Source organism: Poecilia mexicana, unplaced genomic scaffold (assembly GCF_051168715.1).
Source record: "Poecilia mexicana isolate PSO_F unplaced genomic scaffold, ASM5116871v1 scaffold_23, whole genome shotgun sequence".
Classification (NCBI taxonomy): domain Eukaryota; kingdom Metazoa; phylum Chordata; class Actinopteri; order Cyprinodontiformes; family Poeciliidae; genus Poecilia; species Poecilia mexicana.
This window is the reverse complement of record NW_028263392.1, coordinates 1,742,985-1,750,176: the sequence shown is the minus strand read 5'-3', so window position 1 is coordinate 1,750,176 and position 7,192 is coordinate 1,742,985. Positions and strand designations below refer to the sequence as shown.

Below are 7,192 nucleotides of genomic sequence, written 5' to 3'. Positions count from 1 at the left end.
TGGAGTTCGTTTCAGGTTCTGAATTTAACTTTTCTCTTCATTTCTCATCGTTCCCTCAGTCTGCCATCTCGTCCTCCTTCCCAGCTGTTTCTCGTTTTCACCTGTACCTTGCCCTTTCTCCAGCTGCATCTACTCACCTGTGATTAGCTCCTCTGGTTCTCCTGTGATTCTCTGCTCCATCCTCAGTGTTTGTATATCTTCCTTTCTGCACTGTTCTCCATGTGTTCCTCAGTCTCTTCCCATTTCCCAGTCAGTTTTCTGATCTTTCTTCCTCATCAGTGTCTTCCCACAGTCCTTTGTTTATTTTTCAAATTAAAACCTCTTTGCTTTCTATATCTTTCTGTACTTGGATCCTATCTTTTACACACCATGACAGGAAGGCTGTAAAATCTGAAGATTTCTGCTGAGAAACCGGAAGAAACATCTGAGGGATTTTGAAGTGTTTCTCAAAGAGACGACTAAAAATAGTAAAACAGAATTGAAATTAACCAGAAGTCCTAAGCATCACCAATCAAGTTGACGCATTAATAATGCTTTTTATTTTAATACTTCCACTATCAGTTTTCACTATAAATGAGATGGAGTGCTACTTGATTTAAGATAAACCTGATAAACTACAATTTACTGTTTACTGAGATACATTCCTTTTAAATACGTATTTCTGCAGAGAACTCTGTGAAAGTACACGACTGTTTCTGTTCAGGTTTTACAATAGATTGAACTTTGGAGGTCTTTGGAAGTAAAAATCTGAGTCTGAGTAATGGAGCGAGAAACCAGATTAAAGCAGTCGAGTAGAATTCAGACTACCGTCAATGTTATTTAGGATTAAACTGTATTAAATTACTATGACATTGCATCTCTGTGCGCAACTCTAACATCATTTAGGATTACATCATTCTCATATATGACGTTTTAATTCATGTCACATGGCCAATGTATTAAATAAACCCAGTTCAAACTGCGTGGAGCGGCGGCTGCTCATGCTGAGCCAAGTCACGTCTTCCCTTCATGAGGTGCCACAAAGTTGCAGTTCGCAGCAGATTTAATCAGCAGAAGTCAACCGAGAGCTTCTGAGCGGCTCATTACTTTTTACGAGGGAGAAGTGTCACCGCCTTTGTCTTGAACTAAAAACAGAATCCAAGGCCGATGCACCGACATCTCTTCTGCGGTTTGCTATATTGCATCATGGGACGTCCAGATGGGGCTGGACAGGGCGGGGTAGAGCTGCTACTTCGCTGCGTAACCGCTTTCTCCGTCCAAAAACTCTGAGGCAACGCTTCTCCAGGGAGCTGCGGGGTATTCGCTGAGACAGTCGGAGTGCTTTCTCCACGGCTGACCTCACCCAGCGGGAGATAGAGAGCAGGGTGACGTCCTGCTCTCGGGCTAAATACGGGCGAGTCAGACTTCAAGGCAGAGCAGCAACTAGGAACTGACACCGTCCAGCTGCTCGTCTCGAGTCGCGTTTCCGTTACAAATGTGCACAAATCTTTGTTGATGTTATGCTAACGTCGAAAAAACAGTTTCACAATTGCTGTGTGTCAGTTAGATAAAGAAAGGATATTAAAATCACACGTGAATAAGTTTGTTCATGCAATAGGTCATTAATATTGTGTTAGATTAATAACTCAATCATGGCTCTAGCCGTCAGAGGAGACATCAGTGTCTTATTCAGGCTTTGGCGCAACAAGCCCAGCCTACTTGGCAGTGGTTGCGTATGCGTTTTAGGAAAATTGTAGTCAGCATTTTACAGAAGAGTTTTGGATTCAACATGTTGGAATGATTCAACTTTTCCTGAACCGTAGCAACCAAGCAAATGAGCTGGCTAGCAGAGCTTGCTGACAACTGATGCCGTCATCCAGAACATGTTACTGTGCTATATTATCTTAAGCTAAGCTGCTAGGATGTCATGATAGTCATGAGACTGTCATAGGAACAGTCTTCAGTCAGAGGCCTTTTCAGCTTCGTTGCGAGACTGACTGCTACTGGAGATCCTTCCTGACCTCATTATCTTCATCACCATCCACGACTCTTTGAAGATACTTGGATAACATGAGTTACCACAACATTTTATTTCCCTGTCTAATGAATATTATAAGTATTTCTGAGTCGAACTGAGTCAAACTTTGCTTCAACAAAGTGTTACTGTAAGGGTGCGCACACTTCTATATCCTGTACAAAAAGTATTAGGGTAATTTATCTGGGAGTTTTGTTTCATTACATAAAGTTGACATTTTTAACAGAACACATAGACAAAAAACTGTAAGAACTTCTAATTGGAATAAACAGTTAGATTTTGTTTTATGTGTTAAATGTCACTTAAACACGGCTGCAGCGGCAGCCTTCCAATCAGAGGGTGTTGCTGCTGCAGCATTCCTGCAGCAGAAAGCCCCCAAACATCCAGCCGCTTCAGGGCCGCTCTGCTTGCCTCCGAGTCAAAACTGAAACTCCAGCAGAGTGGTAAACACACAGCGGGGTGACACAACCGCTCACTTCTGATGTTTTCATTGTGCTGACTGTGTTTGGTCTGCAGACTAATTATTCTTTCAAGGCTCTCTTGATCATGTGCCACCAAGTGTGGCTACACCCATGTCTGCTGTTTGTCACCACGGCCCCCAGATTGTGACCTTCCTACTTGTTGTATAATCAGGAAAAAAAAAAACAAGACGAAGTCCAAGCTGATGTTTCCAACCTGCAGCTGTGAAAAGGTATTTGAACCTCTGAGCAGATTTCTTTTCTGTTTTTCTGTTACACATGTTTGAGATTGTCACATAAATATTAACATTGAGCTAAGATAAAATGAGCAAATACTAAAAACACTTTTTAAATGAGGATTTCATTAAGTAAGGAAAATCATGTATCTAAGCCTATGATAGGGGTAGTAGAGAAGGAGAAAAATTAAATTATGAGAAAAATGTTACACCAGAATAAAGTCATTTAAAATAAAAAAAGACAAAATAAAGTCGCAATAATACAAGAATAAAATGATAATATTAGGAGAAAATGTTGTAGTAATGAGACTAAAGTTATATCATTTTGTGAGGAAAAAAGTCATTTGGGAATTAAGTCATAGTATTAAAAAAAGATGAGAATAAAGTCATTATAAAACAAGAATAAACTCAATATTACGAGAAAAAAGTTGCAATATTATGAGAATAAGTCAAAAAAATATGAGGGTAAAGTCACGATATTACCAGAATTCAGTCCTATGTTAAAATGATTAAGTAATAATTTTATGAGAATTCCAAAGTGAATAAAAAAAAAAAAAAAAAATCAAATATGAATGAGGAATCTTGAGGACCATTTGAAGTTGAACTCTGGTATCTATTTTAGAAATAAGTAAATTCTTCATCTTTTAACACATAAGGATCAAATTAGCAGTAGCAGTTAAAACGACAGAGCTAAGAAGAAAAAAATCCCGAACTAGACGAGATAGTTACCTCACATCTTAAAGCTTATTTGCTCTCACAGCGACTTTTTCTTGGTCATTTTATAACTTTCTTCTGGGAACATTGAACCTTTATTATTATTATCTTTATTGTACGTTAGTCGGAATTGCATTCCAGGTTTTAGATGTTCGAGGGAAAACTTTAGATGCAGATGTCTGGTTTGATGATAGTGATAAAAAAACAAAAACAAAAAAAAAAACAGAAGAAGTCCATAACTGGCCAATTAGTTTTTCACACCACTGTGAGTAAAAGTCCTGCGTAAAACGGCTCCCGCTGTTGCATAACGCAGCAGGTTTCAGCCGCCTTTTGCGTCAAACCCTTTCTTGCGTGTTGCTTTTCGGGAACGCACACTGACCTCGATAATGTAGTCGTTGCCATCTTTTCCATGGACAGCCTTCACGGCGCAGATGTCGAGGCCACCAAACATCTCAGCACAGGAGTCCACCCACATGCGATATCTGGACGAGTCACACAAAACCCCCCCAAAAAAACAAAAAAACAATTCAACAACCAGCAATGACTGGAGGATCGGAAAGTACACCCAGTTATAAAACAGCACGTCTGTTAGAACACATCCAAACTTCTCGGATTTCTACTCAGAAACTGACGGCAGCTATGAAATATCCAAGAAACACGTTTGTCTGTGACGGTGGACATTCTCGTGGGAAACTTCGGGGCGGCTGACCTGTCCGTCATTGCGATCTGCTCCAACATGGCAGAACCCGTGTTGGCCTTCCAGTTGCCAGAAATCGATGTCCTCCTAAAAATCCCCCCACCCCAAAAAAGAGAAACGGATCAGAAAAGAAAACAGCGAACCTCATGAGACAGCTATCACACATTCATCAGTGACGGTGACTGCCGTCCACACCTACCATGTTGTTTGTGTCAGGAGCCAGTTATGGGCCCCTGCTTTTATTGGTGAGACTGGAGGAAATGGGGGAATCAGATAAGTTCTATCTGGCTTTTCTGTTCTTTCTTTTTTTTTTTTTTTTACTGGTAATTATCAAGATACGCAGACATGAAAATTAGAAGGGTGTTCACTGGAGCTTTTTGCAGCTTTCACGCTCGACAACTTTCTGTTGCTCCCAAATGGTGTGAGTTAAATAATACTGGAAAATGAAGTTGGCTACTAGCTTGTTCTGACATCAATACCAAGGACACCTGAAGGCTACGGGCTAAAGCCAAGTGGATTTGAGAGGCATCTTATCACAGGGAGCAGGTTTCAGGGTCTGTTCACGGGCTTTGTTTTTTTTTCTTATTGGTCATGTTTGACCAATACAATCTCCTAGAAATGTAGGAGACAAACCAGACATTCTGGAAGAAAAATGTCTGGTTTGTACATCTTCTTTCTTTTTTTTTTTTTTAAGTTATTTTTAAAGCCTTGCAGTCGTAACCACTGACATCACGACTGCAAGTGTTTCGGGGTAAGTTTCCTATTACGTGAAGATGTTTTTTTTTTTTTTAAATATATAAAGTTTTTTTCAAAATACAACATACAGAACTCATACACAAGAGTATAAAACAAATACAGTATATATTTAACAGATTATTGTGTAAGGAAAAATATACTGTTAGCAGTAGGACAAAATGAAAACAAAGACAACTAAAAAATTAAAATGAAATAAAATAAAAACGAATCAGGGTAATTATCTAAATAACTGGCTACTCTGCACTGATTACCGTTTACACTTCAGGATGGTCCCACCTGTCTATAAAGGCTCAGGACTTTATAGACTCAGAGGCAGAGTGAGCATTGAGATCGATCTTAGGCTGAGCGAGAAGGTCCAAAAATGGCTGCCGGATACTACAGAACTTATTAGCAGAGAGCGTGATGTCATACTGCAACTTCTCCAAATGGAGAATCTCAGTAAATTCAGCTAACCACATTCTAAACTGAGGAATTGTGTCAGTTTTCCACAATTTTAATATTACTTTCTTGGCTATTACAATTTCACCCGCTGCAGTTCCTGAGTGAAAGAGAACATCCACATGGAGATATTTTTGTTGGGCCATATAAAATCCTTATAAAGCACACTAAAATAGTAACATAAAGATATCTGACGAAGGGGAATGATTTTTTTTTTCAAGGCATTATCAGTGACATCCTGAGTCTTAAAAGACTTAAGAAGAAGACATTCTGCCCTGGAACTGCACTTGCATTAAATCGTAAAAACACAATCATCACCTCTACCCTTCTGGTAACGTTCATGTATTCCTCTTGAGACTTTCGTGCATCTGTTATCTCTAAGCTCTATCAGACTTTGCATCAAACCAAACGTAAAGTAAACCTCGTACATGTAAGCCTTGTAGTTGTTGCCGATCTTCTGGATGCGGATGTCGTACTTGGACTGGACGTAGGGCTCGGTGGTGGCGTAGGTCCCGGCCAGGGCCACCACGCTGGTGATGTCCTGGAAGTCCTGCTGGTTCTCCACTTTAATCTGCAGGAGAGAGGCGGCTCGTTAGCGAGGGGCTAATTACAAAGCAAGGCGCCGCTGCCAGAGCCGGCAGCGGCTGCTACCGAATCCCGCAGGAATCTAACACTCGTACACAGGCCGAGTAATGAAGGGTCCCTGGATGGAAACGCGGCCAGTGGCGGCTTTGAACTACGTCACTATGGAGTTATTAGGCTGTGGACTGTAAACACAGACCGGAGGGAAATGATCAACTCTCAACACGTCTGCAACACGACATTCATTTTTCACAGCATATGTTCGCCTGGGAACTGTCCTTTAAACCATTTGTTTTCTGTTCAAATTCATGACACCACATCTCTGTTGAATGTAGGTCTGCACTTTGATTAGGCCATCTTATAACCTTTTCTTTTAAACTTTATTTGTTTCATTCACAGGTGGCCTTGTCCTGTCAATATCTTAGGTATGCTTGAGCTTAAACTACTCTTACTACTATAGTTGTTTGTTGGAGTCATGTCACATCAGTTTCTAAATGCCTGTTTGTAGGAGAATATTTTAAAGCTCTCATTATTGATCTATAATGCGGTAAATGGGGTAAAATGAATCATATTGATTTGTTTGTAGACTCCCGAGGTTGTCACAGATCATCTTACTGATTGTTCCCAGAACTGGACCTAAACAAAGTCAGGCAGCATTTAGCTTCTGTAGTAACCAGATCTATCTCTAGTAATTTGTTATGTAGAATATGTGATGGAGGATGTGACCTGAGTTGGATGATATAGCTCTAAAAACACTGTTGGAGAGAAAAATATTAACAACAGACCACATGTTTTGGCTGGTGTCCTTCATCAAGGTCATGCAAGCTGAAACAAGTTGATCTGTTGCTATGACACTCCTTGTTTGTCTGTTTTTTTCTCCTTCTTTTAGATTTAAATGTTGCACTAAACGATGAAGGAAAGAGCATCTACATGAAAAACTATACGATTCTGGAGGTTCTCCGTGGTTTCTAAGGCTGTTCAAAGGCAAAGTCCAAAAAGCACCAGTAAAGTCATATGAATTTTCTGGGTGGATCAAAGAGCTCCCGTTAGCGATGACGCAATAGAAGCAACACTAGGATAATAAATTGGGGGAAAACTGAACACGACAGAATGTTCCCAAAACTGTAAAAAAGGTTTCAAAAGCAGGGCGGGACATTAATGTGATTCCACTAAACAGTGTTACTGTCAGAAGATGAAAATACTTGTTAAAACCAACAGATGAAGCAGCTAATAAGTCATTTGGTGTCACAAATTAGCTTAAGACACAGAGGAGCAAATTACTGACAATGACACAACC

General features: G+C 40.1%; 1 long non-coding RNA gene across 1 annotated transcript; it reads right to left on the bottom strand.

Annotated features, from left to right (window-relative positions):
- Positions 1 to 2,535: 2,535 nt before the first annotated feature.
- LOC148152460 (uncharacterized) lies at positions 2,536 to 6,036 on the bottom strand. The gene is made up of 2 exons (XR_015762166.1): positions 5,742 to 6,036; positions 2,536 to 4,206 (listed from the first exon to the last, which is right to left on the bottom strand). It is a non-coding gene; the product is annotated as an uncharacterized LOC148152460 (long non-coding RNA).
- Positions 6,037 to 7,192: the final 1,156 nt, after the last annotated feature.